At 31.3% G+C, this 12,682-nt stretch overlaps 1 long non-coding RNA gene across 1 annotated transcript; it reads left to right on the top strand.

Moving 5' to 3' along the window:
- Positions 1-1,355: 1,355 nt before the first annotated feature.
- LOC143174552 (uncharacterized) lies at positions 1,356-2,225 on the top strand. The gene is made up of 2 exons (XR_012998691.1): positions 1,356-1,804; positions 1,983-2,225. It is a non-coding gene; the product is annotated as an uncharacterized LOC143174552 (long non-coding RNA).
- The last annotated feature ends 10,457 nt before the right edge of the window (positions 2,226-12,682 follow it).

The following is a 12,682-nucleotide window of genomic DNA, read 5'->3' as shown; positions in this document are numbered from 1 at the left end:
AATCTTCTAATAATCTGTTTCTTGAAATGAAGTACTTTCCACTAAAATAGTCGAAAATGGAAAAAACAGAAGAATAAAATGTTTTGGCAGTTATATTTGACAAGGCGTGAATTCACATCAGTGGCCACGAATGTGTTAATATGGAAAGTTTTTGTAAACACTGGAAGCAAAGGAAAATTGTTTCTTCATACAAAGAGTTAATACAAATTTTTATTCGACGAACATTTCTTCTAATATAGATTTATGCATTAAATTATTAAATTATCAGTAAATTATACATATGTAGTGGTAAGCTACAATATTAGTAGTGTGATATTGGTAGTTTGATATTAGTAATGCTATACATTTCTTTTTCTCAACATTTATTTATAGAATAGACAATAATATTTTTTACAGAATTACTGTCTTTATTCGACTACAATAATTCGTTTGTTTCAACATAAGCATTCACCATACAACGACCTCTCCAATTAGTTGCATATTCTCTACTTCACCGTTTTCTGTGCAAAACGAATGCATTTTGCAATATTTCATATGCATCTTTCTATTCTATTTTAAACGCACTGAACACATCAATATTACCTTGAATTAAATATAGTCGCAAAACTGCTTAATAAATGATCAAAGTTGCAAGATCGGAATGTTAGCGATTACTCATCTCGTAATCGATCATACATCGATTATTATAATATTTCATGTAAATGATGACTGGTTTATGCACAATTCTTGTGGATATAACCTTTTTAGTGTATACAGTACTTACTTACACACTTGTTTGGATGATTTGTATTTCTTACAGGTGAGTCGTATAAAAAGTCATCGTTAAAGATTCAGTCGTTTATACATGCGTCGTAACTGTCATGACATTTAAAACAACATTTCATTAATAAAATAGTTATATTGTAAAGTGTGAAGCCTGTTAAAGATGTTGCAAGTAATTTACGATTGATCTCTTATAAGGTGCAAAGTAAAAAGAAAGGATCACCCGGAACAAGGAAACGTCTTGTAATAATGCGAAGTTACAGGTGTAAGCGGAGTTTAAAAGCAAACAATCCTGTCCGATCGCATTAATCATATTTCCTGATCCCAGGGGAAGAGTTTTCACCCTTTGTATGCAATCAACGGTCTTTACTGTAAACGAAGCAACTAATAAATCATCCAGTTAAATCGTCCGGAGAGCGATGAATTATCTCCTGGAAGACGTTAGTCCGCTCCTTTTACGGAAAACGCGAAGAATACGTAAAGCGATAATAAATTCTCGTTTCCTTAGGAATGTCAAGTTCCTTGTTAGAAACAACAGTCGCGACTGTGCGTGATTCACTAAGGCACGTCATCGATATCTATGAACAATTTTCACAAAGCACCTCCGCAGCTGTTTGGAAACGAATACTTACACGCGTTCCTTGATTTACGCCGAACATTACGCTTGAAGTTATCACTTACATGTTTGAAAATCGTCTGAAATGTTAAAAACTAATTATTTCACATTTCGTTCGTTGTTGATGTCGGTATTGTAATTTATAAAGTTTTCATTCTTTTCTTTGTAATTGGTATGAGGTCAATACTTTTATCATTTCAAATATTTGACACGTAATTGTATTCTAGGATAAGTGAAATAAAGTGCTACGAGTGTTAATTATTTTTTTTCTGAAATTAAGTAGATGTCAGTTTTATTTTCGTTTTTAATTAAACGGAATTAGAGGACTGATTATTTGATGTGGAATGAATTTTTCTTTAGATACTTGAAATGTTATTTTTCTAACAACCACAGTTAATGTTTTGCGACGAAAACGTATACTGAATTGTAAGTACATTTAGAAATAAGTAATATTTATCAAATTATATGAAATCTACTTATAAATATGATTTTCCAACTCCTTAATAATTACTTATTAAATATATAAGTGGGATATTAAAAACGACATTTAAAAGTAAATAGATTAAATAAATTGAACATACGTAACAAAAATATTCAATTGTAGGTCTGTTTGGTAATTGATTGATAAATCTAACCTCGTTAAATTCCTTCTTATGGAATTATGTAAAGTATAAAATGATGACTGTTGCACTTATGCACCTTTGTACATACACTACATATTATAAGTGCATTGAATATTCAATGAATACTACTAAAAGTTTCACGAAATACTCAGGAAATACTTAAGAAGTCTGTAAATGCCTATAGCCATCATTGTACACACTGAATAAAATAATTTTTAAACAAATATTTTCTATCGTAACTCTTCCATTATATCTAACAAAGGTCCTTTAAATAAATCTTATTAAGTTTAAGAGGAAGGATCAAAATTAAATAAAATAATACACTATTTTGTTTGAAGAACATAATTTGGATGCATCTTAATAAAGGGAATACCTTTAATAGACACTATTGAAAAGTGTTTTGCACGCCAAGTGTTTAGTACTCACCTCCACTTAATTGAAAAAGGATACAGTTAATATCTGCTATTGTTTCAGAGTACACAATTAATAATACTTTATTCAACTTGCTTTGTATAATAATTTAAATAAAGGACATAGAAAAATTTGCCTCTCCGAAGGTAATATTTTCTCCGCAAATTAAGAGGCAGCTATGTATACCTTAAAAAGGCACCGCTGCAGATGTCTCTAATGTAACATGATATGAACAGGCACACATTGTGCAATATACACAGAAAATTGAGTAACATTTCAAAGTGGTTATTCATAAAATTGTACAATCGATCTTTTGATATATCCGGGGCACTTTATCGTTCTAGTGAAGCAACAAATTTTATTTATAGAAATAAAAATATTACAATATTTGTTCGAGATTCTCTTTGAAGTTGCCTGTTGGCATGCGGTGTAGCGCTGCGTGCATTTATTTATTGAAACTGAAAATTCAAAACGACTTCACTCCGTTTTTACCATTTGACGTATTGCTCGGACATATTTTTGGGAAACGTAATGTCATACTGTAAACATTGTAATGGGTACGTTACATTTCCAAATTTCGTTTTAAAATTTAAGAAACGCATTAAATGAGGGAATTGTTTGAGGGAATTATTTATTTGACGTCACAAAAGTAAAATATAACTCTATACAAAATTAATGATATATGCATGATAGGATTCACCCACGGAGTGTTAATACAAATAACAATTATTAAATTACAGGTGGCTCTATGAACTTTTGTGTGTTTCCCATACTGTTTTATAGTGACCAGAATAAACAGAATAAACATTATTAACAGATTTAACATTAACTTTCATTGTGTTTTACACATTATGGATGTCATAAATACATATAATATACAATCTAATTAATAATAGTACAACTTTATTATACCATAAGAAACTTTAACGTGTTTTTAGTATTTCTTTCATTTCTTTTTAGAATAGAAGTATCATAATGTTTAATTAACATTTATAAACACTACAATAACTTTTTCAAGGAGTAAATAACTGAAAAACACACTGATCGTCCAATCGGTATTTATCAAATTACTGATACAATCAAACCAATTTTTCTAAAGAATCAAAAATCAGGAAGCCAAAACTTTTCAATCAAAACTCCTATTCAGTCGACACCGTATTCTTAATAAAGCAGAACTTAAAAAGTCATAATTCTTCATTTTCATCATTTTTTACATAAATTAAAACATTCATTTTCTTGGCGATGTAACGAACTAACCGGATTTTGTTGGACGTAGCAATCGTAAAGCAATCATAACGATCTAATAGGAAGGATATCCTACATCCAACAAAATTTCGGTTAGTGCGACACATCTCCAGAAAATGAATGTTTAAATTTAAATAAAAAATGATACCATCCAAATATGGGTGACGTGACATTCGAAGTGTTAAATTGGGAGGTGACGTGGCAGTCGGTGTTAATTCAGTGACTTAATTTGATTGAATTTCGAATGATAAACTTGACTAATTGCGTGAATGACAGCTTCATAAATTACCCATTACCAATTAAGTATATTTACACGTCGTAAAACTGAATTAAATTATGAACCCGTCGTATGGTCCCATTACTCATGAAAATGTTCTTTAAAAGCGAATCACGGTCATTTTAATACATGCAGCCCCCACTCTTCACTAATTGACACGTTAAGACACAAAACAAACAGTCACCCGTTCACTAAAGACCAGATTGCAGTATGGCAAATGTAGGGGAAAGTCCGCGCAATATGTTTGGGCTTTTAATTAGCTGGATTACGTAATACGACCAGTGCATACAAAAGGCATGCAAATAAATATCACTTGTGAAAGTAGCGAACTAGGTAACATCTTTTCAAATTGTTGCCATCTAGAGAACATGGCCGAGACGTGTCGTTCGAAGGGGCGATCGGAACCACTTATATTATACCTTACACTTAACGTTATGTCTAAATATCTTATTATTCCCATAGACATCAGTTATGATTTTACGTGGTTTTATCACATTTAACCGGAGAATTAGAAAGCGATGTATTCTTTAGTCGTAGATATTAACAAAATCAAGTTGATTATGGTCTAAGTGAATTATACGTTGTCGATTTTCGCAAATAGAGATATTGTTTAATTAGAATTTTTATTCATAATAAAACTCTTATTAATAGTGAAGATTCTATTAATGGTAAAAGTTTTATTGACAATAAAACATTATGCAATAATATCTGCAATTAAAATGTTGAAGGATGTTGAGCCTGGGAATACGATATTTTTATTTTGAAACTTGATGTTACTTATTCATACCGTTCATGACTGAACTGTAGATCTTTATATGGATAGAAATTTTTATCAATAAATTTGCAAGAGTTTCTTTTTAGAAATGGTAACTTACACTTTAGTGCATATATAATTTATACCTTACCGGTTACTGATTACCAATCAACCAATAATAGGCTGATCATTTAATTTCTTGGTCATTCGTTTATGCAATTCTCATTAAATTCATAAATGTTTCGACATTTAAAAGACATTTATTTTTATGGATGTTTTATTTCATTTTTATTCGATTCAACCGATTTTCAAACTAAAATCACAGAATATTAAATAATAACTGAAAAGTTAATCGAAATAATTATATAATTGTAATTTAAAGCTAGTAAATAATATTTACTAAATATAAAATGTAAGCTATAAACTATGATACAAATACAAGTTACATGAATTACTAGCCTACGTATTTTGATGTATTTATAGTAAATAAATACATAAAGAGAGGTGACTCTCAATCACCACCTGATTTGATGAAGTAAAATTATAAAATTTAATATTTAATATTGAACTGTGTATAATGCATTCATGTCAGAAATATTGGGATAAAAAAGCTTTGTTTCTCGATTTACTTGTGATTTCTCTTAGAGTTAATTTCAAAAAATATCATCTTCGTCTAGTTAGAAAATGTTAAGAATTTCTAACGAAATACTTCCGAGTGCAAAGGGTTAAGATGTGATTGCACAGAATTTGTGTGAGCTTGTATACACGCGCGCGCTCGCGCGCGTGTTTGTGTGTGTGTGTGTGATTGTGCAAGGAGAAAACTAAACTCTGTTATGTTTTGCTAGTGTCGAACTCTATTCTTTCTCTACTGAGCAAAATTATCTATGTTCTCTCTATGCTGTTTATTTCTATTTCTCTCCTAACTGTGTCCTCTCTGTGATACCTGTTTTTAAACTCTGACGTTTTTCTGTCTGTCGTTAAAAACCTGAACTCAGAAATCCCCCCCATTTCCTCGTTTCCTCCCTTCCATTGTGCCCTTGGCGTGTTGCTTTTCTGCAAGGGGAACAGGATTTTCCGAGAGAAAGCGGACGCGATCGGAACCATTGATAATATTCGTTTAACACTAGGTTTACGGAACGCATCAATTTGACGGATATCGAATTTATTAACATTATCTAGTAACTGTTAAAGTCAATTTTGATTCACGAAATTATTGGAATAAGTGTTCTGATTTTCTATTTTTAAATCTAAAATTTTTTAAATCTAAATACTTCAATGTTTCTAGGAACAATAGAATAAACTGTGCAACAAATGTCCGTAAACCTAGTATCAAACGAGTACATGATCGAGAAACGATTTAAAAATGATACAGTTATAATTCTCGGACGAAAATGTTCAAATATCATTCTGGCAAAATAATCTTGTATTCAGTGCGTGCGTCGTATCGATGTTTCCCTCATGGAATAACTTCTTTGAGATTAATATCGTTGCTTCGGAGAATGGAATTCGTAATTTGTGAATTATAAAGTAGTCGAATGTCAGCCTACATAAACACCACAGGCAAAATCTCGCGAAATTTTGGAACCCGAAGGAGTTCCCGTGAGTTTTGATTCTCAATAACGGAACGAGGTGATTCGTTTTCTTAATTGATAATTAAGTATACTTAACAGTCTACCTTGATATGAAGCTGGTAATGGCTGCCACTTTCGCTTTTTCCTTTTTTCAATTTAAATTTCGAAGTTGCTGAATCATCGACGGCGCGTGGGAACCGTCTTCTTATGGTAAACGTTATAGCGATTTGTCTACAAATAGCTTCACTGAAAATTTCCTTTCTTAACTATTCCTAACTATTTTACCAATTTCTGCTACAAATGTTCATAATATTATCATTATATCGTATATTATATTATATACATTATTAATTATATATTATATTATATCATATATATTATTCAAATACAATTTTACTGTGTCTCATATGTAACATTTGAATTAATCATCACTGATGCAATTTCCAGAGTAAGAGAACAAGAATACTTTGAACCGTAAAGACTGAAACCAATATTTCCAAGTCGAGGCTTACAAATTCACTAATGTACGAAACTTGTACCCTCGAATTCCATTAGAACCGATAAGACATATCACAGAACCATTACTTAATTAATTCTATTGATGAATATATTAGGTACCAGAAAATATTCGTACGGTTTTCTTCTTAACAATTAATTGTAGTCTGATTTCACTAGTTCAATGAATAATATTGCTATTAGCAGCAAGTTATGTTCATACCATTGATATGAAATTAAATAGAATTATTTTACACAAACGTTCTATGTGTCTAAATTTTGCTTTAAGAATTCACACGAATTTTTTTGGTACCTAATAACTAAATCAACAATAAAACTCAAATTTCTTAATGCAGGATTTAAACATAGCGTATCATCAGGTAGAACACTTTCAGTGCAGAGACTCGTAATCGTTTCAAGAATTTTTTCGTTTTATGCCGTGAATTACATATACAAAATGCATTACGATTACGTCGTGGATAAAATGATATCGCTAAACTGTCTTCCATAATGTCGTTTTCCCATACCGTTTTCATTTTTCCTCAAATATACTTTCGTCATGTGTTATTCATCGACATGCAGCTCTTTTCTCTTACGTTTCTCGCGTCGAAATTACGCAAATATTTTGTTAAACGAGAGATTAAAATTTGAAGAACAGAAGATACACCGAAAGGTTACACGTATCAGCACGTAAACATATAACACTCCACTGATGCAACTATTCAAGCATTATCTTGTCTTTCTTGGGGACAGGTAACGCGTATAGAGTGATCAAATATACTTGCATCACTATGAGCGCTTAACTGCAGTGTACATACACTGCCGGACAAAAGTTTGGAACTACTACCTCAGGCAAGGAAAAAAACTTCTAGTTTCTAAGAGCAACGTTTATTTGAGAATGCTTGTACGTAATAGAGGAGCACAGGCATATTTATCTGCATTAGTCAAATATAAAAATTGGAAAAACTGAGAAACAGAATATATATTAGAAAATAGTACACAATTTCAATGTAACCTACATTTACAAAAGTAAGTGCAGTAAAGTCTACGTGAACCATTATTCAATCTGAGAATTAAGATATCATGTAAACCAATGATTTTTCGTTATAGGTGGGGTACTAATTTTGTATAGAAAATGATGGGCTGCGTTGATTTGGGTATTAATTAATATATGAATCCATTTAAAAGAAGGAAATTGATCTGTATATGTCCTCTACACGTTCATATAAGATGATGTTACTTATATGAGATGATGCAACCTTTAAAACCACCGAACTTTTGTCTGGCGTACTTTTTTGTATCCTCAATAATTTTGTAGATATTCGAGTGCGTTGATTTAAATGGGTCACCTTGTAGTTGTTCCCATATATATGTAAATAGGAAGAACTACAACTTTGTTACTGTTGTAGTTAGAAAAAAATCATGAAGGAAGGCTTTGAACTGTTTGATAGGCTTTATCATACTACAATACCAGTTGTTCCATAAATACAGTGATATAGTTGTAAAGCGCAATTGCACTTTTTTTTGTAAATGAAATTCTATTTTTTTTTTTACATAAATAGTTCCCTTGTATCATTTTACATAAGTGATATTTAGAGTATTATCACCGAAAACGGAATATTTTTCGAGATATTTTATGTTGAATGTTCACTGAAAGCATGGTGTTAGTAAATAAGATAGTAAGGTAGTGATTCCAGTATGAAGTATTCGTAGAACACTGACCATTTATAGTAAAATATCTGGAAAAATATTTATTGCCAATAGTAGTGTCCTAAACCTTTCAATGCGCAAAATAATTCAAGGAAACTACATATTTATATAAAAAATACATACAGTTTCATTTTTATAAAAAAGTACAATTTTGCTTTGCAACTGCAGCAATGCATTTAGGAAAAAATTGATATTGAAATACTAAAGAGGTTGTTAAATAGAGTGAAGATTTCCTTCACGACTTCTGTCAAACTTCAACAAAACTATCCCAGGTACTAGATACACTCTGTATATAAATAATTTATAATGTGTGTCGTCAAATATGCAAGCGATCCCAAACTTTTGACCAGCAATGTACACCTTACGACTCGCCGCAAAGGCGGTTAATTATTTTCGACGAGCCAGTGTAAATGACGGAATCGAGTTTATATTGGTTAATAAATAATGCCGCGCGGTATTTACGGCTCGCGGAGAGTATCGTAATTCAGTAATCGCTGTTCTTAACTTGAATCAATAAGTACGGCTTTAGTTGCGTTAAGCTTTATTGTACGTCGATCACCTTCAAATCGATTATCAGTGAGTTTGTTCCTCTTGTGTTATGAATGCGGTGATTACGTTTACCTGGAGGAAATAAACAATAAACCTGGAAACAGTGTTTTGCTTCAACGTGATTCCAAAGTGATTGTGTTGGTGATCGCCGTTGGCGTATATCAGTGACTCAGATTATTAATAACGTAACTTTTACTTCTGAGTACTCGTGTAAAAAAAGCTTTTATGAAATGTACTTGGATTCATTAACATTAACCGTACCGCGAACCGGTCAAATAACCGATTTTAAAATTTGATGAAAAATTCTACGTTCTCTTTCGTTCATTTCATTTTGTATCAATTTCTATATTGTCCGATTAATCGGTTTTTCAATTTGGTCTTTCCTTCTGTTTTTGTTTCCACTAACAAAGAAAGATTAAAAAGTTTTTAAAAATCTGAACTTTTTGAACAATTTGATTTTGCAATTTTATAGAAATGAAAGAACAATGTATTCTTTGTTTAAACTTTTTTCTTTTTTTTTATTTTATTTTTAATTTTATTATTTATTTCATTACCACACTAACATTTAAATAAAATATTAGCCACATATTTTTTTAACTCCTGATAATAATTTATGCAATAGAAAGTTAACATTTCATAAATCCTTTTTTCTCGGAAATTCAAAAGTAGTGTTTAGAGCATTATTATTTTGATTCACTCATTACAGTGTATATACAGTCTTCGCGATTAGAACATTTGTCAACATTATAGAAAGAAATATATTTTAAAAGAATATTTTATGATATATAAACACAATTTTTAAAAATTGATTTCTAGAAATTTTCAGATCGTAATGTCTCCTTGAAGTTTTCAAATTTCCCTTTTCTTCTCCTTTGGACTAACATCAATTATAGGACAAACATTTCTCGTCACACAGTTGCATCGGAGACTTCAAACAGTCGCAAATATGTCTTCATTCAACCTTTTCATTCACTGAAGAAAATTGCAATGTAACCATTTATGAGAAATAATAGTTCCGGTGTCCTTAATCAGTCGTCAAGAGCTTGTACATCATTCGTCAAACAATCGTAAACATTCGTGTGAAATAATTATGCATCGTTCACGAATATTTACAAGAAACTATTGTTAAATACTCTTCGAGCTGATGTACCTTCATACTTATTATATAATATTTGCTTTGAAACAATTGTTAAAAATTAATTTAATGATTAGCCAGAAAATAATAAATTTATGAGTATTTATGTTGAATGATTGATCAAACCTGAGAAAACCTGAGAAAACCTGAGAAAATGTCTGAAAAGTAGTTAATAGTATTCTTGAATAAAATGATCTGTATAGTAGATTCATCTAGTTCCAACTAGTCAAAATAAATATATATTTAAAGTTATTTTTCATGAATAAATGTATAGATATTGGAAAACACAAATTATTTAGAAGGAAATGTGTATGCTTTGTGTATTTAACAATTTTTAATGCTGTTACTGTGGCGGTACCGATCGCAAAAGATTAAATCGACGATAAACCGCTCGGCACACGAAAAACATGGTATGCCAAGTTTCTACCCCCTAGCTTGCCTGGAAGGGTAGTTATACGAAAAAATCGGATTGTCTGTTTTTGTTGTATTTTTCGTATTCGATTGCATGAGAAAGTTCTACAAAAATTTAGCGTATTGTAAATATCACCGACAAATAGTGGAGTATCTTTCCGACTTTTTCCTCGAAAATATTTCATATAGAAAGTTAAAACTTTAAACAATTCGAGGAAATAAAAATTTGTTATTTTTGAAAAACAATTTCTTTTTTCCGTTTATATTAATTCTTTTTATTTATATAATTTCTATATTAACTTCCTATAGTCATTAATTTACATTCTGTTATGATTGCTACTATCGTTTATGAATCTTTCTAGAATGGTGCTTTACGATAAAACAAAAATTTAATTCATTAAAAAACAAAAATTTCTAACAGTCTTTGTGCAAAAACAAACTTATACCTTCTTACAAAATTACAAAGAAATCGTGTGTTAGTATTCCATATCTTCTCAATCTTCCATTGGCTCATAATTTATGAAAATCTTCACTTCGCAGCCAAAGGAATCACGTGTTTTAAAATGTCATTGGTGAACATAGTAGTTTTCCTCACTATACCTACTTTGCTTAGACATAATTCGACATTTGTTCAACAGAAGTGCATTATTCCTGAAAAAGATGCCACATACAACGACCCAGGACTGGGTATAATTTTCATTCGACATCTGTTTTCATTCACACGTTCATTCGATTGCGTTAACGCAATGGTTTATGCTTGTCTCTTTCTCTTCTCTTTATCTTCACAGTCCATTAATCTTTCCTATTTCTATTCGTCTTCTTATTCGCTCCCCTCCACACATAGAAACGTGTATTACATTATACTTTTTTTCTTTTCCCCCCCTCACTCCTCACTTCCCTCTAATGTTGTCTCATTGTCAGTTGCTCACGTTTTATACTTTTACATGAGATTAACTAAAACGTCTCGTTACATTTTTAAATGACGTTCAAAGAAAAATGTTGCTACGTTAAATGAAAATGTATTGAACAATGCTTTACTTACTTTATTCGGAAGCTTCCTATTGTCTTTTAGTTTACTTATTGATAATATTTATTCGTGAATTATAATGTAAACCTAACATCGATAAGTGAAACGACAAAACTTTTTGAGCAACTTAATCCTTTTCACTCGAAAGTTTGTTCACTATGAATATTTATAATGTTCTGATGAAATATCGATGATATTATTCTCAATTAACTTAAAGAAAAATCACGTGTAAATTAAGAAACAGAACTATCACAATTCAACATTTTCTGTATTAATATATTGTACAAAACTTAATATTAGATATTAAACATTATATCTTTACTGGATCAAAGGATTAATACTTCCTCCTTTTTCCATCTTCTTCCTCACTTTTCTCTAATTTTACCTCAGTTGTTCACGTTTCACACTTATATTCGGGCCATCTCTTTTCTTCGTTTATCGACTATCAATCTCTTTCTTCCTCTTATATAGACTACTATACTTTATGTTTTTCCTCTTTTCCTATTTTATTCCTGACTTTTCTCTAATTTTATCTCATTTGCTCACGTTTTACAGTTGTATTCTGACTCATCTCTTTTCTCCTTCTATTTACTATATGTTTTCCCTCTTTTCCTCTCTCATTCTTCACTTTCCTCTAATTTTATCTCAGTTGCTCACGTTTTACACTTGTATCCTGATTCACCTCTTTTCCTCGCTTATCGACTATCAATCTTTCCCTCCCACACGTGTAGACTACTTACCGTGTAAGACGCTTTCTGTTCTCTTTGTCTGTCCGCGGCTCTATCCCGGTACATTGTGGGGCTTTCATTCAGGCACGCATTCTTCAGAATATGCGGGGCTCGTGAGTGCATCCGCGTGTAACCTTTCTGTGAGTATAGAACTCCTATTGCAACAACCGTGTCGCATATCGTACTTGTAAGGCCGTTAGAAATGCATTACCTTGCCGTGTGATATTTCAAATTTCCTTGCTACCCTTCCATCGTGAAGTTTTTAAGCCGCTGCTTTATCGCTTCTCGCAATTTCGATCGTAAAACCGAAGAATCGAGCCCCCACCGCTGATTTGTTTCATACTCGTTATTTCTTCCAGACGTTCCGG

Source organism: Nomia melanderi, chromosome 1 (genome assembly GCF_051020985.1).
Source record: "Nomia melanderi isolate GNS246 chromosome 1, iyNomMela1, whole genome shotgun sequence".
NCBI classification, from domain to species: domain Eukaryota; kingdom Metazoa; phylum Arthropoda; class Insecta; order Hymenoptera; family Halictidae; genus Nomia; species Nomia melanderi.
The sequence above is the reverse complement of the archived record's forward strand: the minus strand, read 5'-3'. Positions and strand labels throughout refer to the sequence as shown.